General features: G+C 32.3%; 1 long non-coding RNA gene across 4 annotated transcripts in view; it reads left to right on the top strand.

Annotated features, from left to right (window-relative positions):
- Window positions 1-299: 299 nt before the first annotated feature.
- The window catches only part of LOC141554045 (uncharacterized), a 29910-nt gene continuing 3988 nt past the window's right edge, over window positions 300-26221 (top strand). The window contains exons 1-8 of one of the 4 annotated variants that reach the window (XR_012485763.1): window positions 301-598; window positions 1953-2203; window positions 8575-8671; window positions 13803-13821; window positions 14621-14717; window positions 20864-20977; window positions 21648-21709; window positions 24862-25023. This is a non-coding gene — a long non-coding RNA (uncharacterized LOC141554045). Of the gene's footprint in view, window positions 599-1952; window positions 2204-8574; window positions 8672-13802; window positions 13822-14620; window positions 14718-20863; window positions 20978-21647; window positions 21710-24861; window positions 25024-26221 lie in introns of all 4 variants that reach the window. The other 3 variants (XR_012485768.1, XR_012485767.1, XR_012485764.1) reach the window with 3 other exon arrangements.

A 26221-nucleotide genomic window follows, 5' to 3' on the forward strand; every position in this document is an offset into this window, starting at 1 on the left:
ATCAGGCCTGAAAGTTTCTTTAGAGGGTAGTAGAGAGGGTTCTGGAATTCAACTTACGTTCAGATCTAGGGTTTAGCTCTGCTACTTACTATGTTGGTGACTATGGGCAAGTTATTTACTGTTCATGGACCTTGGTTTTCCCTATGGTCTAGTTTTTCATTTAAAATACTTGGTCTCTTGATACTTACTTGAAAAAAAATATTCTTTTGGGAAACATGAAAGATACATTTTTACACTTTATGTCCTGAGACTATCACAAATTCATGTGATGACCAACATCATAATTTTCTTTTATTTATGTTTGTTTATTTATTTAATATTTTTTTAATTATAAGCTTTTATATACAAAACATATGCATGGGTAATTTTTCAACACTGACTCTTGTAGAAACTTCTGTTTCAATTTTTCCCCTCCTTCCCCTCCTCCCTTTCCCCTAAATGGCAGGTACTTCCATACACAACATCATGATTTTCAATGGAATTCCTGAATGAACCAATTGATGAAGACAGTCCTTTGATCTCATCTAAGCACGAAACATTGAGCATAAAGATATCAAAGAGTAAACTATGAATATATTAAGACGTACTAAAATCAAAGGTAAATGGAAAAGTTCAATTAACACCTTATGCAATACTGTCTTAATGTATACCTTTCATACTATAAAGTGATCCATACCAGACTTGGAATGTATACAAATCAAAAGATGAACGAAACCTAAGGTCATTAACCATTAGGCAATTGTTGAAAGATTCAAGTTTCCTTTGTAAAAAAGAAGAAAGAAGATTGATTAGATAATGTAGCAGGTTAAAAAAATTCAGAATTACTTTTGAAACAAATAGACATTACTTCACTGAATAATAATAAAGACTAATAAATGGTATACAAATATGGAATGTAGTTCAAGGTATTTTATCTCTGAATGGAGTGTATGAAATGCTTAAGATTCAAAAAGGAGAATAAAGAAGTCCTCTTGGTCAATATCTGTATGAATTTAGCCAATGATATATAGATAAAGAAGTGTCAAACCAATGATAAGAATGACATATTTATTTATGGAAATGGAAGGAATTTTATGGCTTGCCACCAAATTATAGAAGGGTCATACTTAAGGAATTCAGAATCTTCATACTGAACAATATAGATTATGTAAGCAAGTGGTAGAAAATGTGCAACAAATCAGGTTGCAAAAGATTAATATCTATCAAATGCTTATCAAAATATGACCCAAGGGCTAAAATCATATAAAAATATTATCTTTCATGGACTTTTAGATGATAAGTAACAATCTTACAATATGTTGTTTAGGTTTGGAATTAGACTATGATGACAAATGGAACCCTTGTCCACAATGTCTTAGACATGATTTTGATAAATCAAAACTCAAGTTTAAGGTTTTCAAATCAGCGTTATCCCAATACTTATATCTCCAAGTTACATGGAACAAAAAAATTGAAACATAGAGACCAAGTAGAAAAAGCAAAAAAGCATGTAGGAACAAAATGAAGTGTATATCATTGTTGTCCTGTCTGCTACTACAGATGAAATAAGATTGTTTTAAACAAATATACAAAAGATGATCTTTCATACTGATACTGATATTTAACGCAGTTATTTTATCCACCTGTGCCATAGTCTATTAGCATATATATATATATATATATATATATATATATATATATATATATATATATATACCTATATATGTATATAGACATATATATATATATATATATGCCATAGTATATTAAATACAGAATGAATGATCCATTTAAGCATTACTATATGAAAACACTATGCCAAACTGATGGGTTTCCCAAAGTAGACTAGTTTCGGCTCTCAACACTTGCATTCTAATAAAGAAAACAACAGCTGTGGAAAATTTCAGCTACAAGTGAGATAGGAAGACTCCATGCTCCTTAGGGTATCTTGGTTGTTAATGCCTCTTCTTTAGTGTCATTTCTGCTGACAGAGTCATATCAGTTCCTGATGACGATCTATGTGACAATACCAAGAACTTTGGTGGCAAAAATTGTCTTTTCTGGATCTTCAGTGGCTTCACCTGTACCTGCTGGAGCAGTTGCCAGGCTGGTTCTCTGCCAGGGTCACTTCCTATGATGATGCCTGAGGGTACTGGGCTGCAAGTAGTCTCCTTCCAAGGAACTTGGATTCTGGGCTGGCTTCATCAGATGATGAGGTGAAATGGTAATAATCAAGATAGTAATGCTGATGGTTTAACTTGCCTGACACATGCTACCTTTTCTCTCTTCCTTAGGGTGCCTTCTTGATTGAGCCAGGCTGGCTTGCCTGCCTTGAGCATGGCAGCTGGTTAGGGTTTGGTCAGGGTGACATATGCTTTCTTCTTAATTGGTTTCCCACATGATGGTTGTGAGGGCTGGACTAGAAGCAGAACTGTTGCTTAAAGCATCACTGTCATTATTAATTAGATAAATGCAAATTGAAACGACCTTGAGATATCATTTTAACTTTTCAGATTGGTCAAAATGGTATAAGGTGAAAAGTAACAAACATTAGAGAGGATATGGAAAAATTGAGACCTTAATTCATCATTGTTTCTATGAGCTGATTCATCATCTTGGAGAGCAATTTGGAATTATGCCCAAAGAATTATTAAACTGCTTACACTCTTTGTCCCAGCAGTGCCACTATTAGGTATATTTCCCAAGCTAATGAGGAAAAGTGGAAAAGAATCTATATGTTCTAAAATATTTATAGCAGTTCTCTTTGTGTGGCAAAAAAGTGGAAATTGCGGGGATGCTGGTCAATTGGAGAATAACTAAACAAATTGTGGTGTATGTTCATGATAGAATAGTATCCTGCTACCAGAAATGAGGAACTCAGCATTTTAAAAAATGTGGAGAGACCTCCACAAAATAATGAAGAGTAAAAAGAGCAAAAATAAGAGAATGATGTACATGGTAACAGCAGTATTGTTTTAAGAACAACTTTGAGCAACTAACTCATTCTGACCGTTATAAATAAATTAACATTAAAGATTCTATGACAGAAAATGCAGTTTAAATCCATAACGGAATATTGCTGTGGAAATGATGAGCTGGTTGATTTAGAAAAACATGGAGAAAAGGACTTATGAAGGATGCAGCTCTCTACAGAGAAAGAAATGATAGCAGGAAATAAGCATAGTATAGTTAGTATAGTCTTAACATATGTGTAATGAGACATATATATATATATATATACACACATATGTATGTTTACAGATATCTATGTATATGTATATAGCCACACTAATAGTTGGGCAAAAGGAGGGGAAAAATAAAGTAAAAAGTGCACAGCAGAGACAAAAGAAAATCAACAAAAAAGCCAGGCAGCTTTGAAAACTATGTGTAGTATGTATTATATAGATTTTCTTGGAGTGAAAATTTATTTTTTAATATTGAAGCCTCTGCTATGGTCTCCTATTTACATGGCAGTTCTTTTTTCTTTTTTCATTTTATATTTAAGTATAAAATGAAAAATAAGCAAAAAACCAACCCCCTAAAAAGCATGGAATAAAAGAAACTTTCCTTTGACCTAGCTTCTTGGCTTCAAGGTGATTGATTTAGATTGTCCAACCATATAATGGCTTTGTTTTTGTTGTTGTTCAGGCATGTCTGAGTCATCATCATCCTATGGACTATACATTCTGATGTCATATATGTTAGCATTTTAATACCATCCATGGGGTTTTCTTGGCAAAGATACTGGAGTGGTTTGCCATTTCTTTCTCCAGTGGATCACCATTTGTCCACTCTTTACTGTGACTTGTTTTTCTTGAATAATATTGAATACCATAATTTAGTGTCATTGGGCCACAAACCCCTCTGCCATAATAAGGATACAGGTAGGGGTGTCATGGTTTGGCCTATGTTATTTCACTCTGAGACCCTGAGACCACAAACTTGCATAATTCTCAGCTGGTACCACTGATCAAGTGCTCCTGGAGTCTGACTGAATGTGTCATTTGCAGAGAAATGTGCAAAAATGTTTGACTGTCAGGTTTGATTGTATTGTTAAAAGGAAGTGACTAATGGCATGTAAAAATGGGTTTCTTCTTTTACCAGGCTTTCAGCCTTGCTATTATTTTAAATTCAATATGGCAAAGATAAAGCACATTTTTCCTTCTAAAATATCTAGCTAGTCCTATTTCTCCAAGGTCTATGGGAAATACTACTATCAATTTAACACAGATAATCTGGGAATCTTTCTTGATCCTCATATTCAATATTTCAATTGATCTGTGACCTTATTGATGGAAACAGTCCCTCAATTAGTGTACTTTGCAACATGCACATATCTTTTTACCTTACCACATCTTTATTCTTTTGAAAACTTTCTCAAAAGATGACAAATATTCTGGGAACCTAACACATTTTTTCCTTCTTCACATTTTGTGGAAATTAGTATGTTGTCTCTTTATCTGATGTTTCATACTGTTATTCTTACATGACCAGCTCCTGTCCTTTTCTGATTATACATGTGCTCCATGCTATTTATTATACAGATCTTTTGTATAGATCTTCATTAGAAACATTGCACCCCATAATGCATCTATCCATTGTCCTTTGTGTAATCTGTGACTTTAGTTCTTTTTTAAATTTTTTTTTGCTGAGGCAATTGGGTTTAAGTGTCTTGCCTAGGGTCACACACGAAGCATTAAGTGTTTGAAAGCAGATTTGAACTCAGGTCCTCCTGACTTTAGGGCTGAGGCTCTATCCACTGCACAACCTAGCTGCTGCAACTTAATTCTTTAGAAACTGTAGTGTTTCAAAATTTTCATACATACATCATTAATAGGAAAACTTTATGTGAAAAAAGATTATTTTTAGACAGCAGTTTGAGATACTTAAACATCATTACACAAATTCCAAATTTAATTCATTTGTATTTATATTTAGTAGACACATACCTTTTTCTTAAATTGTACATACTATTTTATAACTCTATCCATTTTTCTGTATTTACTGGTACCCCTTCATCTAGAAACTAGCTATATACTTCCTGAAAAAACTTTACTGTTCTTCTCAAAAGATTCCTCATTCATTGCTTTTTCTGTCTTTCTTCAAAACTGAGAGATCATTACTAATTTTTTGTGGGAACCCACTGCCCTAATAATAATGATAGCTTATATCAACGTGCATTTTTTATACATTATCTAATTTGATTCACTGGACAATTTTACGAGGCAAGCAATACAAGTACAGTTATCCCCATTTTAAGAATTAGGAGGAAGGATCAGGTGATTTGTTCAGAATTGCACAGATAATAAATAATGGAAATAAGATGAGTCCAGATCTTCTAATCTAACCATGATATATTTTTCTATTTTACTATGGTATCTCCATGCTTGAACTTAGTATTCTTGACTTAAATACAAAACTTTGATAAAAATAAAATATAATTGCAAAAGTGTTAATTTTCCAATGGCAATTAACACTTGCTGCTTTAAATAACAGGTTTGCTTTAATTACAGATCATTAGTTTTGAAAATAGAAATTTAGACAGCAACATAATTGATGGATTTACTAATTGTTCTACCCTGCTGTGATCTTTAGCTATGAAGTATCTTTTGCTTTTCTTGTCTAAGTTAATTTAACTACATTGCAAATTCAGTTAAAGGCAGTGGCCATGTATCTTGTTGACTCATTACCACTTTTATTTTTAAAGAACCAAGTACCCTTATTGGTAGTACACAGTGCATAAGCTTGATGCCATTAAAACCTGAGTTACCACCTCATTTTTCAGGTTAGTGGTTTGTAAATGGGCTCAAGGAATGAATCAGATAGCGTATATTAGCTTGCCATTCATTAGATTGACTGAAAGGAAAGGATATGATCAATGAGTGGCTTATTGTGCAGATGTAAAAAAAAAAAAAGTTCCCAAGTCTGCATCTATTATCTTTAATTTGAAACTGTTTAATATACATACCAGTGAAACAGAACATTGCTCCTGCTCATTCTCCCTTTTAAATCTCGCTTCAGTATGACTTTTCATTGTAATATCTTACAATCTGCTGTGACCTATTTTATTCTTCTAAAAACCTTAGATAAAAAGGAAAATTACTTTTGTTTGTTGAGAGGTAGCATGAGATAATGAAAGAGCTCTGGATAAGCTGCAGGAGATCTAGTTCTGACAAAGTAGATGTGAGACTTTGGACAAATTGTATTGATATTCTTTGAACCTCATTTCCCTCTTTCTGCATTATATATTTCCCAGGATCACAGGGCTATTGTGAAGAAAGTTCTTCGCAAACTATAAAGTACTGTGAAATTGTGAACCACACACACACATACACATACACACCTTCCCATATTCATCTATATTTATGTACATCTTTATATCTTTATCTACATTTCAGAATGCATGCCTCTCATTTCACAAAATTTTAAAGTGGAAAGGGAATTTAATAATGATATAGATTAGACTATACCTAAAAAAGAATCCCCAGCATAATATACCATAACAAAAGGTCATTGAGAGGCTGCTTCAAGATCTCCAGTAAAGAAATCCTAAGAGCCCTCCAAAGGCATTATAACAGGAAGATTTCCTGAACATCAGTACTAAATTTACCTCTTTACAAATTCCATTCAGTGCTCCCAATTTTTCTCTATGGGGCCAAACACAGCTAATTCATGCTGTACCTAATAGACTCACATACTTAAAGACAGATATATCCTATCCCCCACCCCCACTCCAACTTCCTCAAAGTCTTCTTTTTTTTTTTTTTTTCCTGAGGCTGGGGTTAAGTGACTTGCCCAGGGTCACACACCTAGGAAGTGTTAAGTGTCTGAGATCAGATTTGAACTCAGGTCCTTCTGAATAAAAGGCTGGTGCTCTATCCACTGTGCCACCTAGCTGCCCTTCTTCTTTTTTTTCAATTAAATGTTCCCCTTTCTTGCAACTGCTTCTTATATGACATGAACTCAAGGCCTTCCACCATCCTGGCTATGCTCTTCTAGACATTATCTTTCTTATCACTATCATTCTTAAACTGTACAGACCAGAATAGAACATAATTCCCCAGATGCCATCTCATCTAACACAAGGACCATGCAAATTGCCCTTGTGCTTTGCTTAATAATGATGATCAAGATAGTAATGATTAAGATGGATCACACTTAAAGAGTGCTTGGAGAATTTCAAAACACTTTACATACTTATCTAACCTGATTCTCAGAATAACCCTTGGAGGTAGGTGTTAACTACTATGCCTTTTAAAAGATGAAGAAACTGGAATCCAGATGTGCTGAATGACTTACCCAAGTTCACAAAGCTAGTACATATTTGGAGTAGGATTCAAATTCAGATCTTTTTTTCCTGGCTAAAGTTTTAGTGGTTTATTTATCTGAAGCAGTACAGTAGAACAGTAAGTGTTGTCCTGATCTTGCAGCTTTCTCTACCACGTAATTTGCATTATTTGCCTTCATTTTGTTAATTTCTTTGAATTTTAGAATTCCCAATTTAGTATTTAGTTGTTTTTTTCTAATTTCTTGTTTTTAACATTTCTGCTTTTGGTTTGTGTACTTAAAAAAATACTAGCATATAGATACTTAAGAGAAGTATGAATACTATTTTGTTCACCATAATTCAGTGATCACCTGACATGAAAAGGGTACGTTTGAGTTCACCTATTATTACAATTTGAGTATGATCTCTCCCTGTAATTTCATTAATTATTCTCAACATCTATATGGTATGGTATTTGACTAATATGAGTATTGAAGTTGATTTATTATCAATAATGTCTTTAAGCTTAATGGAACTTGTCTACTTTTTAAGATTAGGTCTATTTTTTATTACTGCCTGGTTTGAGATAATTTTTTTTGTTTACCTGAAGCATAATAAATTTTATTGAAGCTATTTATTTTAATTCTATGCGAATTTTAATTTTCAAATCCATTTCTTATAAATAACAATTTTAGATTCTGTATTATCACAATTTTTTCTATTCCTTTCTCTATTATGGGTGAGTTAAATACATTCACATTTGTGATTATGATTGGTAATTATGTATATTCTTTCATTTAATCTTCTATACATTTTCCAGTCTTTGGTGCTGAGTTTTTTTTCTTACAGAGAAGACCATAGATTTTTATTGTTTCTTTCTTTCCTTTTAATTCCCTTTTATGATCTACGATTACATATTGGATTTAGTTTTGCCTATTCCTTCCACCTTAAATCTCTTATTCTCCCTCTAGTTATTTTCTTATAGTTTATTGTATTTATTTTAATGTATTTTATTTTTAAAAATAATTTTAATGGATATTTTTTCTTTTTACATTTTAGAATTTCTTCAATTATATCTATTCTCATTAAAGAGTGATATCATATAACAAAGATGGTTTTTTAGGGAAAAAAGAAAAAAAAAGAGGAATCAACTCATTGAGAAAATCTGAAAGTGTACAACATTCTCCAGCTCTGAAAAGGAGTAGAGTGGGGTTGTCTTCCACATTTTGTTCTTTGAATCTATGATCGTTCTTTGTAATTTGGTAATGTTCATTTTTTTGTTATTTGTGGTTAACCTTTCCACTTTTGTTGTAATTGTTGGGTGCTAGATGGTACAGCTACAGCAGATATATCACTGGACTTGGAATCAGGAAGACATCTTCATGAGTTCAAATGTGGCCTTAATCATTAGCTGTGCTACCCTGGGTAAGTCAGTTAACACTTTGCCTCAGTTTCCTCATCTCTAAAATAAATTAGAGAAGTAAATGTTAAATTACTTCAATATCTTTGCTAAGAAAATCTCAAATGGGGCCACAGAGTTAAACGCTACTGAAACAATTGAACAATATAAAGTATCAATTCAGGTAACTCATTCCATGATTCTTTGTATTAATCCTTTTTTTTTTTTTTTTTTTTTTTTTTTAAGCACAGGAGTATTCCATTATATCAACTATTCTGACATATATTGACATTTACTTTGTTTATATCTTTTGACTTTTGATATCTAGAGGGACTTTCTTCTCATCAGTAATCTCTTTGTGGTTAAATGATACTTTGGGTTAAATGATACTTACATTTTAGTCACTATGTACAATCACACATTGCTTTCCAAAATTATTATGCTGATTCACAGCCCTATCAAACAATATACTGATATGTATATGCCTGTTTATTTGTTTTCATTTTGTCTATTTATTGGGTATGAGGTAAAACCTTAGGATCATTTTGATTTTTATTTCTCTTTATCCTTTATTTTACATTTCATATAAATATAAAGGATTCTAGAATACTTTTTTTATTTTTTCCCATAATTTTAATCAAATAGGAAATTCTTTTCTAAGCAATTTATATTTCTTACTTATTAAGGAATGACTTGTTGAGTCTCATTATTTCTGATTTTTTGTTGTCTGTATGTTCCATTAGTCCTCTCTCTCTTTAAAGCCAGTACCAAATGGATCTGATGATTTTTACCTTGTAATATATTTTGAGGTCTGGAAGTGCAGTTCTCTTATCCCTACCTTTTAAAATTATTTGACTTGATATTTTAAATCTTTTTTTTTTTTCTGAGGCAATTGGGATTAAGTGACTTGCCCAGAGTCATACAGGTAGAAGGTATTTATTCTAAATCTTTTTTTAAAATTTCAACTAGATTTTAAAATTATTTTACTAAATTATATAAGAATTCCTTTGAGAGTTTTATTAATATAGCAATAAAATTATTGATGACTTTGGTAGTATTATCTTTTTTTTTTTTTTTTACCATATTGGTATAGTTTGACCAACTTTATAATTGAATATATATAATTTTATATATTTTGGTATATTTAATATGAAATATTTAATTTAGTTTTTAGTTATTTTGAATGGTATTTCTCTTTTGTTACATATTAGATTCTCTTATTATTATAGACATTCTGTGATTTTTTTGTGAATTTATTTTATAAATTACAACTTCACTACTCTTATTGTCTCAGTTAGCAACTTTGCTGATTTCCCAAGAATTTGTAAATAAATCATCATATCAGCAGAAAATAGGATAGTTTTATCTCTTCTTTGCTTATCTATACTTTTAATTTCTTTTTCTTGTCTCATTGCTATTGTTCATATTTCTAGAATTATGTAAAGTAAGTAAGTAAGGAGAGTGGGCATTCTTTCTTTATTCTTGAATTTACAGGAACATATATATATATATTTTTTTTTATTTTTATTTTTATTTTTATTTTTTTTGAGGCTGGAGTTAAGTGACTTGCCCAGGGTCAAACAGCTAGGAAGTGCTAAGTGTCTGAGGTCAGATTTGAATTCAGGTCCTCCTGAATTCAAGGCTGGTGCTCTATCCACTGAACCACCTAACTGTCCCCCGGAAAATATTTTAATGTATTTATAGAAATAAATCACTTTAAATTGTAGGTAACTACTTTTTGTGATATTAAAAAAAGTTCCTTTTATGCCTATGCTTTTTAGGTTTAAAAATTCTATACTATAAATGAGTATGTCAAGTGCTTTGTTGTTTTTATTATTGCATCAATTGATATAATCCTGTGGTTTTGGATGTTTTTGTATTTAATGTACTAATTATGTTAATTATTTTCTAATTTTGAATCTTCTTTATCTCTTTGATTGAATTCCAATGAATAATTTCTTGGATGAATTGCTATAGTCTGTTTGACAAGATGCTGTTTAAGATCTTTAATTGTTATTTATTCATGATTTTAATGTATAGTTCTTCTTTAGTCTAGTTCATTTTTACACCTTATTTTTCTTTTTATGCATTTGTAATTTTAATTCTCCTTTTTTTCTGTTCAGATGAAAGTGAGATCCCATGAGATGGAAATTTTTCTCACCTCTTCCACCTTATTTATATATTCTTCAACTCCTTAATGAATTCCTCATTATGTAAAATACTAAGTTACCTCCCTTTCTTTCTTCTTTCTTCTCTCTTCTATTGCTTTTTTGGAACATCAAGACAGAACCCCCCCCCCCCCAACTAAACAACTAGCCACAGGCCTTTCTTAATCTTATTTAACTTTTTTTATGTTTTTTAAGGGGAGCTAGTTGGCTCCCTGAATAGAGTACTGGGCCTAAAGTTAGGAATACCTGAGTTCAAATGTGACCTCAGAAACCTACTAGTGTGATCTTGGGCAAGTCACTTAACCCTGATTGTTTCAGTTTTTTCATCTATAAAATAAGCTGATGAAGGGAAAAGCAAACCATGCCATTGTCTTTGCCAAGAAAACCCCAAGTGGGGTCATGAAGACTGGAAAACAACTGCACAACTGATACATCTGTTTCTTTTCCAAGTATTAGAATATAAACTTGTTGTAGTATAGCTACTTGCAAATGCTACACCATACTTTTCTTTTTAGTTTACTTGACTATTGTGTTTGCATTTCAAAGCCTCTACTAACCTCTAGTATCTTCATTTTAAATGCTTAAAAACCCTCCATTTCTTTAATTTTTTTCTCCTGTAGGAAAATGTTTGATTTTAGTTGTAAGCATTTATTGTTTTGCCTTCTATAATAATATATTTCAAGATTTTATCATCTTTTCTCCTTTATAGTGATAACTGCCAGCCTTGTATGATTCTGTCTGTACTTTCTTGGGACTTGAACTCTTTCATTCTGATTGCTTCAGGTATTATTTCTTTGATACCAATGTTTTAGATTTTGGCTCTGACATTCCCAGGAGCTTTCCTTTGGGTATTACACAAAATGATTGGTGCATTCTTTCAAGTTTCAGTCTTGTCCTCTTCCTAATAAATTTGGACAGTTTTTATTTGTGATTTCTTGTATTATGGTATACAGGCTGCTGTAAGGCTAACGCCAAACAGATATTCATACCAAACTTGAAACCAGTATGATGAGTCTCTGGTAATGGGGGCTGCCAGATTTCCAGATGAAGGGAGAATCAGCCCAGCTTGAAAATGGAAGAGGTCAAAACTTACATGCTATTTAGTGCTGGGATTGGGCTTTCAGCAAATTTCCAGTCTATGTATAGAGTTAAGGGGACTGGGTAGATAGAACATTATGGATAGAGTTTCAGGAAGAACTGAGTTCAAATCTAATCTCATAGTGACTCACTTAACCTTTGTCTACATATTTATCTGTAAAATGGGGACAAAGATAGCACCTACTTCTTAGTGCTGTTGTAAAGACAGAAAGGACTCATAAAATGCTTTTCAAACCTTAAAATAGCATATGCATATAAGTTATTATTGTTATTAATAACAATATGTTGCTTTGTATCAGCAACTTTTGCATCAAGGTATTTTACCTGCTCTCTTCCTTTATTTTAATTTTGGACTCTGCTCATTGTCCTGATGAATTGCTTATCCAAATCTATATGTATTGATGTATAAAATTAACTTAACATCCACAAGTTAGACATTTTGAGGAACTTAACATCTGTAAAGAATTTTTTTTTCTGCTTAGATACTGCACAGGACAAGCTCCATGACAGTGGTGAGCATGTTAGTCAAGCATACATCTTTTTTATGGTTTTAAAATATATTTTTAACATCTATAAATGAAACAGGGTCTATCACCTTAAAGCAGCTATAGAAAAATGAAAGCTTCCTTGCCAAGTAGTAGAAACAGGATTGATAGATGTTCTTAGAGAATATGATAGAAGGGCAAAAAATTATAGAAACACTTTTTGAGAAAGCAGACATCACTTCACTGGGCATTCACCATTAGATTAGTTAAATATATCTAAAAGCCTTAAATTCAACAAATTTAACAAAATTATTTTATTTTAGGCATACTTTTTTTGAAAAGGACATTGAAAGCCATATTTTCTTTTACTGATTTTTTTTATTAAAAAAAGAAATACACTGAACACAGTTTAATAAAACAAACAAACAAACACTTTTGTTTAGTTGTATAATTTTTAAGAAATAATCTGTTGAAGAAACTCATTTGCAAAAACTGGTCTGTTGTTTCTTCATAGTCTCATCAAGGATGCCCTAGACATGTATATAGATCATTTCTATAAAATATTTATAAAGATGAGAAAGTAGGGATATAGAATAGATTGATGTTCTGATCACTTTTCTTGGACAGTAATATCATATATGGACAGCTACAGGGCACAGTGGATAGAGTACCAGGCTTAGCTAGAATCAGGAAGACTTGAATTCAAATCTGGCTTTAGACACTTGGCAATTCTATGATATTGAGTAAGTCACTTAATCTTGTTTGTCTCAATTCCTCATCTGCAAAATGAGCTAAAGAAGGAAATGTCAAACTACTCCAATATCTTTGCCAGGATACCCCAAATGGCATCATGAAGAGTTGGATATGATTGAAACAAAAGAACAATATTGTGTATGATTCCTTCTTATTTCCACTTCCCACCTCCATCCCTATTCTTTTGGCCTTTTCTTCTGACTGACCAGAACAATTTTATGGCTTTTAAATGATTCTTCATTGTTTTCAATGGATTTTCAGTGTGTATTTGGTCTTGTCCAATTGTTTCTCCTGATGACATCTTCTTATGTGACATTTCTACTTCGTCACACAGTACATTGGGCCCAAAGATATTGGAATTGCACTGTCATTGTTGATGATAAGAATTATAGAAAAACTGAAAAAAAATCTCTATTTTACATCCATTTATTTACCTTCTGCTAGCTTCTTCTTTGGGTATTCTTTGTATGAGATGGCTAAATTGGGTAGCATGCTAAGCTTTCTGAAAACATTTGTTTTCATATATACTATATTTTATCATTTTATGCAGGTTATGTTTCTAATCATTCAATTTACTATTAGTTAGTGTTGTACAACTAATTTTTTTCACTCTCTAAAACTCTTACCCTTGGCTCTTTTCCCTTTTTATCAAGGAGAACAACTATTTACTGGGTAAGTTGGTTGCTGGCTTTTTTGTCATTTTCATTGTGATAACAATTTAAATTCAACTTCTAAAGATGATCATTATATTTAAAGTGACTATCTCCAATCTCTGACCATTTTGTTTAATAGTTGTCACTGTATGCAGCATCTTCTAATCTTATAATTTTGTCTCAATATTGAATTTTGTTCTAAGTATACAATGGAAAAGTATACCCCAGAAAACTGAGTCTTAATATAGTGCTCACATTTTTTTATTTTTGGTGGTGGCATTCTGTGTTCATTGTACTCAATGCCTTAGTTTCTTTTAAATAAAAGCATTTACAAGATTAAGGTTTGTAATTGTCCTATAGGTCCTTTCCTTTTTTCACTTCTAAGACTCCTCATTTTCCAACATACTTTTTTTTGCCACCCTCTGCTTTCCATTTTCAGATTAAAGTCATTGAGCACCAAAGTATATGTTGAATTGACTGGGAGGATTATATTAAATTATCTATATAATAATGATGATGATATAGTAATAGCAGCCCCCCAATAGAAAAATAAATAATTGTAAATTTAGAAAGAATCCAAACAAAATGTTTTTATAATATTAATGAAACACAAGGCCCATTACTCTATGGCAGTTATAGAAAGATTGATAATTCCTTGCCATTTAATAAGAATAAAATTTATAAATGTTTTCAGAGGATGCAATAAATAGGTTAAAAACTGGCACAAATCACTTCACAGAGTAAGATTAAAATGCAGTTTTATGTATATGCCACTGAATTCTGTCAAATGTAACTGAAACTGGTTTATGTCATTATAGAGTGTATGAAATGGCTAAGATCCAAGATGGAAAAGGCCCCACAGAAGCAAAATAATATGAGTTCTGTCAAAAATACATCAAGAAAGAAGATTCAAACGTGAGTCTCACAGATTTTTTTACGTAATTGGAGCTATTTATGATAGTAATTTAAGATCAGATAAGAACGAGTTTTAGAAATTACAGAAAGTTTATCTTTAGGAAGTTCAGATTTGATTAACACACAACTTGTAAAAATGTAGTAGGAACTGTGCAACATATTAATGAAGCTTGCAAAAATTGAGTACCTAACAAATTCTTTCCAAGATACAACCTAGCATCCACCATCAATTTTCTATCTTTTATAAACTAACAGATGACAGATCTCTGTACTCTAAATTCAGGCTTCCTTGAGAATCAACAAATAAATTGTACTAGGACAGAGAAATCAACAGAGATAAAACTGTTTTACAAAATCACCCCAAAATAGGATGGAGCCACAAAAATTTAAGCACTACATTTTAAATAGGTATATCCATACTGAATAATCATATTCTCCAAGCTTCTACAAATAACATACTTTAAAAAATTTTGAGGCTTAGAAAAGGAAAACTAAATCACATGAAAACAAGATAAAAACATAGCGCCCCCTTTCTTGTCTTCTACTAGACCTATCCTGAATTTGCATTAAATAGGCCTAGAGAGTGGTATGCACATTCTCAAATTTTCTATTAATTTATAAAAAGCCGGGGCAACTAGGTGGTACAATGGATAGAGCACCAGCTCTAGAGTAAGAGGGACTTAAATTCAAATCTAGCCTTAGACACTTGACACTTACTAGCTGTATGATTCTAGGCAATTCACTTAATCCCTACTAACTTACAAAACAAAACCAAAAAACAGTTATTTTATCCACTGATAAAATAGTCAAAAGAAAATTAAATATAAATAAAAATAGTTGTAGAGTGGCTTGCACTTGGATATTTCTATCTGAGCTCTAAGGGAGCCAAGAAGACAAGAACAGGAAATCAATAGTAGAGGTGGAATTTCTATTAAAAAAAAGCAGCAGTATCCTTACTCTGGAGTGGTCCATTCAAGTCAGGCCTTAGAAGGTACCTAGAGCTGAATGGAATGGTCCAGAAAAGGCCCTAAATGTATTCTTGTGCAATTGAAAGGAGAATTTAGGGTATCTGTGTGACCCAGGCTAAACTATTTATGCCTACTTTCAATCTCAATTTTTCATTAGTAAAATGGGAATGAAAGTATTACAGAATCCAAAATCAGGATTACTTGTGAAGATCAAATGAGGTAAAATATGTAAAACACATTATAAACCATTAGGTATTGATTATTATTTCTATCACTATTATTATTTTTTGTGTTATTACAGCTGTCTGATTAAGCAATTAGACAAAGATTAATTGCTTATAGCAATTGAGAATTGAGTTATGAGATCAATAAGTAACTAGAGCTAGCCCATTTTCTGCATCTGTCTTTGGGAAACAATCAAAAATGGGAGAGAATGTTCAGGTCTCTGATCTCGTATTTCCTAAATTGGTCTCAATAATCTTACTATAGTTCATGTGTTGATAGAAGAAATTCCAGCCTCTTGAGGACAGGGTTTTGTCTTAGTTTCTTAGCACCTTGCATAATACCTAGTGACTAGTCAGCTCTTAATAAATATTTTGTGGGAATGACTAAATAAAAGGAAGGAAGAGCAGGAGAATCAGCTTGTGTTACTCTATGCAGTTGGTTACCTAGGTAACTTTGGATATTTATCTTAGTCTATGTTTTTGTATAAACTAATATATATGTATGTATATATATATATGTATATGTATATATATATGTATATATATATATATATATGTATATGTATATATATATATATGTATATGTGTATATATATATATATATATATATATATATATATATATATATATATATATATATATATATATATACATAAACTCCCATGGAATGAATACTTTATTCCTCTTATTCTAAATATGATGAAAGGTTGGAAGCTAATGCCCCCCTTTAGGAGAAGTAGTATAATGGATAGTAAAAGTATCCAGGATCCAGAGTCAGAAGAAATGGGTTGGAATTCCGGCTCTGTGACTATATCTACGATTTTTGCCAAGTTGTTAATCTCTCTGGGAGTCAGTTTCCTCAGCTGGAAAAATGAAAGTTGTATCAGATAATTCTAATCATCTTTTCTAGCTCTATATCTTATTTTTCATTCAGTATTCCTTTGTCTCAGTGAGGGAGAAAAGGATTTTCTTTTTCTTCAGATATCATTTAGCTAGCTCATTAATGTAGAAAAGAAAAAGTTTAAGAGAAACTTGAAATCCAAAATTTAATCTATTATTTGACTTAAGGAGGAAGAACAGTACAATAGAGAGTATATAATACACATTTATACTGATGTTGCCTGCATTTATTTAAAAATGGTAAGAACAGAAGCAAGTCTTGAGGCAATTTTTCTTATGGTCAGGAGGTTGTAACCTGGCTGGAAGCATTGGTGAAAAGCAGAATTGTAACTGAATTAAGACTAATGGGCTAAGTTGTACTCTTGGAAGTAACATACAGCTCCAGACTTTAGGCAAGTCAATTCTTTTCAATTTGAAGTAACTTTCTTCTGCTCAGGACTGCATAATGAATCAGACCAACTCAAATCACTTACTAAATAATGATTGGCATTTGGTAAAATATACATTTACAAGTTTCAGACTTCGAGCTTGATTTTTCTTTTGAAATGTATTTGGCATAAGATTTGAAGTGTATTCAGGGTGTCACATCTGATAAAATAGGATCAAGAAATTGAGCTAGTAGATTGACTCCTACCTACATTTTACCAGAAAAAACATACCTGTCTCATTTGTTAGAAATTAATCACTGCTACCAAGTATTTCAGTATTTGAAGTTGAATTTATACATATATTAAGGAAAAAAAGATAGAGACACACAGAGACAGAGACAGACAGAAACAGAGACAGAGAGACAAAGAGAAGTACAGAAAAAGGGACAGAGAGACAGAGACAGAGACAGAAAAAGAGAAGTTGAGTCTGACTTTGTTCTATTTTCTATCTGAATTTGATGGATTTCAGGACTGATTGATTTGCTTGGCTTATTCTTGTTATTAAGAACTCTAGGAGTTTGCTTTTGATCTGGGTATTGTTAACGATGCAGAATGACACTGCTGGGGACACAATGAGCATATGCATTAGAACCTTTGAATGTACTTGAATTAGAGAAAATAAAGCAAGGAAATAAAGTGGGCACTGGGAGTATGTGTATGTGATTTTTAAGTCAATCTCTCCTTGATGAAGTTCACAAAGTTGGCTTTGACTTGAGAAGTCAATTGCTAAGTCATTCTCCCATTCATTGCCTCTCCAAGACAGTTTTTTTCCCCCTTGGGCCTTGTTATTAAGATTCATCTCTTCCTCAGTAAATAGGGACTGCAAACATTTAAAACTTAATTTTTTTCCCAAATTAGTAATATCCACATTCTCAAAAACAATCATATGCAATTATAAGAAAGTTAATCAAGTATAAAGCACAGTAGGAGATATAAAAACCTATATCAAAATAGTAATAAGATTATATATTAAAAGTGCTTCCTGGGTGAAGAACACTGCTAGACAGTGAGAAAGGTACAAATATTAGATAAGAAATATTTATTATGTTTTTCAGCAAAGCATTTGGACAGGTTTCTCAAACTGGGCTTGTGGATAATATGAAGATAGGGCTAAATGATAGCATGCTTAAGAGGATATGGAAATGTTGAATGACTAGAACCAAACTTAATGGGTACATAAAAGTCCTTTTGAAAGGAAATACTTAGTAAAGTGTTTCTGGCATCTTTTTTTTTTGACATTGCATTTGTTTAACATTTTAAATCAGTGACTTCAATGAAAGCATGGATGTGTACCTCTCAGATTTAGATAAGACTTGATACTTGAAGTAATAGCTAACAAACTGGACAAGGATATGGATTCAAAAAGATTTCAAGCTAGAATAATGTTTCAGTTTGGATAAAATGAAATACAATAGTGATAAATGTATATTCTTATACTTAGATACCAAATAAATGTCAGTATAACAGAGTGGAGACATGGCTAGACAACACAGGTTCTGTGAAAAAAAAACAAACAAAACTAAAGGTTTTAGTGGATTGTAAACTCAATCTGAGTAATGCATTATGTGAACAAAGAAAATTTAAGCAATCGAGGTCTTCATTAAGAAACATAGTATCAGAATGAGAAAGATAGTTATGTTATATGCTTCTTTAGTCAGCTTATAGCATACTATATTCCACATTGGAAAACATATTTTAGGAAAGACAAATTGAATCTTGTTCAGAAGAAGGTAACCAGAATTATGGGAAATAGTCAATCAATCAATATACATTTATTTACTATATACTGGTATATATATATATATATATATATATATATATATATATATATATATATATATATATATATATATATATATATATATATATATATATATATATAATTAACAGAATGAAGGCCCTAGAATTTCAAATTGGGATTTGAAAAGAGCCAGGGAAGCCAAGGAGGTACAGATGAGGGAAGTAATATTCCAAGCATTGTCAGTGAAAATTTCAAGTCAGGAAATGGAATGTCTTGTTTGAGGAACAGTAAGAAAACCAGTGTCATTGTATCACAGAGTACATGGTAAGGAGAGAGAAATTAGTGGGTAAAAAGACTGGAAATGAAGGACTTTCCATTACAAAGAGAGAATTTTATATGTGATCCTAGAGATGATGGGAATGTAACGGGGACTTGTGGTAATCATAAAGATATTGTAATCATTCAGATATGAGGTGATGAGGGCCTGTTTCAGGTTGGTGGACATGTCATAAGAAATATCAGGGTATACATAGGGGATGTTTTGAAGGCAAAATCAATAGGACTTGGCAATAGATTAAATATGGTGGGAGGTGGAGTGGAGAGTGAGATATCACCAAGGGACTGGGAATTTATGAGAAGAGTCAAAGGTTAAGATGGGGAAAGGATGATAGGCTACTAGACAATTAAGGAGAAGAGTGATTGGAAGACATTTTGTAGACGAAAAACAGTGTTTGGTATTGGAGGCAGAGGAAGAGGTAGAAAGGTAATCCATTATGATCAGATAAGAGCCTGTCAGAATTCATGAATATGGAAGGAGTGTATTAGTCAGTAATGACCAGATCTGGCAGATCACCATGGTTGTGTGGCTGAGGTGGGGTGGAGGAGTAGGCCATGGGAAATGAATAAGTGCAAGAACTGAGAGGTAAGAGTGTTTGCTATTGTCCTTGTCTATCATTTCAGTAGCATCTGACTCTTTATGAGTCCATTTGGGGTTTTCTTGGCAAAGAAACTAGAGTGGTTTTCTACTTCTTCTCCAGCTCACTCTACAGATGAAAAAACTGAGTCAAATGGGGTTGACTTGCCCAAGGTTGTATAGCTAGTGTCTAGGCAAGTTCTGAATTCAGGAAGGTGAGTCTTCTTGACCCCAGGTAGCTGCCTACCTAGCTGCCTTGCATCATATTTGAGAGAGAATCAATAGATATGTTGAAGTCCCCTAGTATAAAGGCAGAAATGAGGAGAGAAAGACTGTGAGAACTGAAGAAATTTAACCTAAAGTGGTGGCGACCAAATAATTATCTTCTTAGCTATGCAGCTAGGTGATGCAGAGCATAGAGCATTGGACTTGGAGTCAGGAAGACCGGAGTTCAAATTCAGCCTCAGACATATATTAGCTATAAATATCTGGGCAAATCACTTAACCTCTGTTTCCCCATCTTTTTTTTTTAAAGCTTTTTATTTTCAAAACATCTGCATGGATAATTTTTCAACATTGAATCTTGCATAGCCCGGCTTCAGATTTTCTCCTCCTTCCCATCACTCCCTTCCCTAGATTCCCCAAACTCCTAAATGGAATAATAATAATAATAATAATACCTCCCTCTTAATAAAAAGTCTAGGTTGTTATAAAGATCAAATGAGAGGCTGTTTGGAAAATGCTCAGCATAGTATGTAAAGCATAGAAGTGATTAATAAATACTTGTTCCTCCCTATTTGAAGGTGTATCATGTGGAAAAAAGGGGTTAGACTTAGTCCCAGAAGGCTAAGAGTAATGGCTGGTATTGGAAAGAATCAGATATAGGCTCAACATAAAGATAAATTTACTAATGATTAGAATTCTGCCAAAGTGGAATGGCTTATCTTTGAAATTGTTTCGTTCCTATTGCAGATATTTAAGCAAAAACTAAATGACCATGCATGGGAGATATTTTAGAAGAGATTATTGACTTGTCCTTGATTGAGCTTCAGTGGGTGAAATAATGGTCACTTAAGTGGAGTTTAGGTAAGTTCAATTCTTCCTCTGCATACGTACTTTCTCTGCTTCAGTCTGCCCCTACTTACCTCTGTCTCTCTTCATAGATACTGTTATCGATGCATCTGTCATATTGTATTTCATTAATAACTTTCCTAAAAGAGGAAAGAAAGGTTCCCTTATGAATATGGAACTATTTAAGGCATAAATTGGAAATCTGTTCTTATAAATTAGCTATTTTTATTAGGAAGCAATCCCCCATTACAACTTTCTGCCCCTTACCCAAAGAAAGGAAATCAGAAGTAAGAATAGAGGTCAAAGGATAAGAAGTCATTCTCAACCAGCCCAGGGGACAGAGATTGGTGTGACCTGGGAAACACTGGCTCTTTGTTCTTGATGAGAGGCTAAATGAGGAGAGCTATCTTACTCAATTTTGATCTTCATACTGAGGCTTGAGATCACAAAGAATTACAAAGTAATATGTTCTCTGGGCTCTGAGAAGAAAAATGTTTAATATTGGGGAGGGAATACCAGATAATTAACCATACCATCAGTAAGCATTTATTAAGCATCTATTATGTGCTATTAATTGTGGTAGATTGTTGTTGCTTTGTTATTTAAATCATGACCAATTCTTTGTAACTCCATTTCAGTTTTTCTTGGCAAAAATACTGGAATGACTTGTCATTTCCTTCTCTAGCTCTTTTTACAGATGAGGAACTGAAGCAAGAGTTAAGTGATTTGCCCAGTATCACACAGCTGGTAAGTACTGAAGGTCAGCTTTGAACTCAGATCTTCCTGTCTCCAGGTCCAGACTCTATCCTTTGCACCTAGGTCCTAGAGATTAAAAAAAAAGTTTTTCCCCTCAAGACCTTATATAAAAGGTTTCCTAAACTGAGTTCTGAAGAAGACTAAAAATTGTAAGAGAGGAATTACATTACAGCCTTGGGGAGAAGTCATTGCAAAGGAAGAGAGGTGGGAGATTGTCTAATTAACACAATAGAGTAAGGCTGAGAATAATTAGGAATTAAAAGAAAAGCATAAAAAGGTTTCTTTTATGGTATTTGGGAGGCATATGAAGAAGGGAGAATATAATGCAATTTGTGGTGGTGCAGTAATTCAAAAAGTTTCATAGAGAAGACAACATTAGAAGTTACCAGAAAAATTACAAGAAAAAGTTCTAAATTATTGGTGTAGTTAAATATTGCTTCAGTGTATGCATACCTTAAAACTGTCTCTTGCTTTTCTCAAACTATCTTTCTTTCATAGAATCTCATTGGTTTTTTTTTTTTACTTTTTATGAATATATTATAATCTACTTTACATTATAATTATTGCTTATTGCTGTCGTCCAACTAAATATAAAGATTACATTTTATAAGTGCTATGTGGGAAAGAATTGCATCTCATTCATTTTTATCCTTGAAAATACAGTGCTCTGCAATTTGTAGGTTCTTAACAAATGTCTGTTGGATCACTGAATTATCAAATCAGGTTTGTGTTATATGCAATGTTGAGGAGGCGTTCCGCTTTTAAGTACCAAAGCCTACATTATACATTTTACAGAAGCTGTAAATAAAACATGTTTACTAAGCTGGTGAAGGAAATGCATTTTATTTATTCCATAGTGTTTTTACTTTCTCTAGATAGCATCTATCATGTGTGGCTTTTTCCCATTAACCATGTACTATTGATATTTTCCCCCTGTTACTAAAATTATTGTATAATATGACTGGTCAGAATGAACTCCCATTTGTATCTCCATCCTTGATCTCCAGAAAGCTAGCTGGTTTTAGACAGCTGTGAAACTTATAACCAAAGGGTATTTTAAACAGGTACAATAATCACTTTGTCTAGGCATGAGGGAAGAATTCTTTGTATAGGAAAAATCTTAAAATAGCTCTGAAAATTAGAATTAGTTTCATTAAGTTTTGCCTTCCTTTGTACTTTGTAAATCTGACTTAGATTTTAATAATAGCTGACATTTATATAGCTTTTTAAGACTTACAAAGGACTCCAAAGTGTATTATATAATCCCCGTCCCCAAACAATAATTGATGAAACTGATATAGCAAGGTTAACTGACTTGTGTGTTGTCATACACAGTATCACAGGTAAAATTTGAAACCAAGTCTTTTTGACTCAAAGTCCAGCACTCCTTTTGTTGTATCCTGCTATCTTTTAAGGGAAAAGTTTTCTGAGGTGTTATTTGGCAAATTGCCCCTTAAGAATGGCTTAGAAAAAAAAGTCAATAATAGAACTAAAAACTGTTTCATGGTATCTGTATGTTAGTAATGGATCAGACTATTCTATACCGTTGAGTGGGGGCATTCTGGCTTTTTTTTTTTAAATAACAGAGAATGTAAAATAAATGTATTTTGGGGAAATAATAATGTAAAATAAATATTTTGGGGGGCATGATAAGATTTAGTACAAAAGTTTAATATCAATTTATCATCATTAATAAAACAAGTTTTAATTGTTTAGTTTCCTTCTATATTGTCTTCCATCTATGGTCTTTTCCTATCATGTCTCATATATTTCTTATATAACTAATTATTTGAAATATCAATTTAGAAATTGAGGCAGAGGAAGGAAAATGGAAAAAGTAAAAGAGCTATACTAACAACTTGGGAAAAGGGATCACTGCCTATCACTCTGAAAGAATAAGGAAGAGAAAGAAAAATGATCCAAAACAGATATTAGAACTCCTAAAACTAGCAATCTGAGACCATTTTATATAGTGGCAAAAATCCTTATACTCCTCAATAACTTCTTGGGATATCAGTAATTTTAACCTAAGGGTCATTAAAAAGAGATTATGTGAGGTTCATTATACAATGAAAGAGACAGAGAAAGCATGTAATGCTTATTAGAAAGCTATCCATCAAAATGGCTAAACTAAAAATGAAAAGTCTTGACACAGTACTTTGTGTCCTAGTATATAGTACTAGTGGATTTTGTTTCTTTTTAAAAAATTAACCTTATTTTGTTATTTTCTATACAAATTGAGCCTTTTATCCTTCACTTGGAAAACTCCTGAAATCACTACTTCAAGAATATGTCTCTGTGGCTACATACTCCATTTGCACAAAGAATAATCAATATGTAGAAGAGCTCTAGTGATTTCTTCCTAACATTCAACTTATTTTGCCTCATTCCCTAATTTCCCCAATAAATGCACTTACTTTTCCCTTCATAATCACTATCTTATATCTTAGGTTTTATATCTTATATAATTACATTAATAATTTAGAAAGTATGATTTCTTAGTTATTTATAAATTATCATTACAATGTGATATGTATCATCCTATTAGCTGAGATGATAAAGTTAAAGTTCTTCAAAGACATTGTTATTTATTTAATTTAATAATTTCTTTCATTTGATGGTTCTTAAAAAAAAAAAACTTAAAAAAATAATTTTACATTTAAAATATACTAGCAATAAGAACTCAAACTTAAGAGATGCCTTGGTAGCCAAAAATGTAAAATGGTTTAGAGAGAGTACTTCAGGGTGGAAAATTTATGAATAGCACAGACAGGCCAAACATAATGGAATAATTTGGATGGATTATAGATCCTCCTTTATGATCAATTTAATGTCTCCATCATGCACATAAATGTGCACAAAGAAAATATTGATTTTAAGAAGATAAGTTTTTGTTTCTTTAAGAAGTTTGATAATATTAAAGACAATTTTTCAAAACTTTAACTCCTCATCCAGTTCAATTTTTAGTTTAATTTATTGTTCATTTGCCATTCTTGTCCTAGGCATATGTACCTATTAACCACCTCTTTGGCATATTTGCAGCTGAATACCATAAACTGGACATTAGGCATTCTTTGTTCACCTGCTTTTATGTATTTGGATAGTAAGGTGACCTCTTCTGAATGATTATGGATTTCATTTAGGAGGCTTTACAATGTTCCACAACTTGATGAAATCAGGATGTCTACTACATGAGAATATCTGAAGGACATCACCATCTATAAGGAATTCTTCTCCTAATTGGATTGTATGGCATGTATTCTTCATGAGTGGCAACCCCTTTTGATGGGCAAATATTTCGACAGGTATGACTTAGCAATTAACAGTCCACGAACAACATTGTTTCTAGTGTGTGAATGATTTCAAGGAATCTTGCCTGTTTTTGATAGATACATTGGAATGTACCTTGTCAGGTACATCTAAAGTGATAGTCTGTTCTATCAAATCACGTGGTTTTTTCCTTGATATCAAAGAATGAGTGCAGAGGGAACTTATATTCCTTTCAAGTTTTAATCTGGTTATGGTCTATTGTTGTTATTGGACAGCTAGGTGGCTCAGTGGCTAGAATGTTGGACCTGGAGTCAAGAAGACTCATTTTTCTCAATTCAAATATGGCCTCAGATACTTACTAGCTGTATGACCCTTACCTGAACATACAATATAGTTTTTCTAGATCTCTGAGTTATGATTGATAGCACACCTATCAAAGAATCACTGGGCAATTTCTGTCATAAAAATAGATTTTAACTGAGCTGTGAAGAGTTTTGTATATGAAACTATGAATTTTTTTATATATAGCTTATTTTTCTTGAAAGTTTATAATAAACATACTATTTCAAAATTTTTCTGCTTGTTTGTGTTTCTTCTTGTTATCTTTATTCATGAAAAATAAATCTCTTCTCTCTCTTTTTCAGTAGCATAATCCTCTCCTTCTCTGTAATTTGTCCTCCACAAATCCAGCCTTGAAAAAATATTGTAGGGGCAGCTGGTGATGCAGTCCTGAAGTCAGGAGGACCTGGGTTCAAATTTGATCTCAGATACTTACTGGATGTGTGATCTTGGACAAATTGCTTAATCCTGTGTGTATATATATATATGTATGTATATACTCTGTTTACCTATTCCTCATCTATCAAATGAGCTGAAGAAAGAAATGCCAAGCTGTTCTAGGATCTTTACCAAGAAAAACCCAATTGGGTCATGAAGAGTCACACATGACTGAAATGTCCAAACAATCTGTACAGGTTTTCTTTTTATTCTGTTTTTTTTTTTTTTTTTTTTTTGGTGGGAGGAGGGATATCTATATCTATATCTATCTATCTATCTATCTATCTATCTATCTATCTATCTATCTATCTATCTATCTATCTATCTATCTATCTATAGTATAGCTATGTCAAAGGATATGCAAAATTTAGTGACCTTTCCAGAATAATTGGACCAATTCATGAATGTTTTCTAGTGTGTACGTTTGCTCTCAGTGTTTCCATCATTTGTCATTTT

Source organism: Sminthopsis crassicaudata, chromosome 1 (genome assembly GCF_048593235.1).
Source record: "Sminthopsis crassicaudata isolate SCR6 chromosome 1, ASM4859323v1, whole genome shotgun sequence".
NCBI lineage: Eukaryota > Metazoa > Chordata > Mammalia > Dasyuromorphia > Dasyuridae > Sminthopsis > Sminthopsis crassicaudata.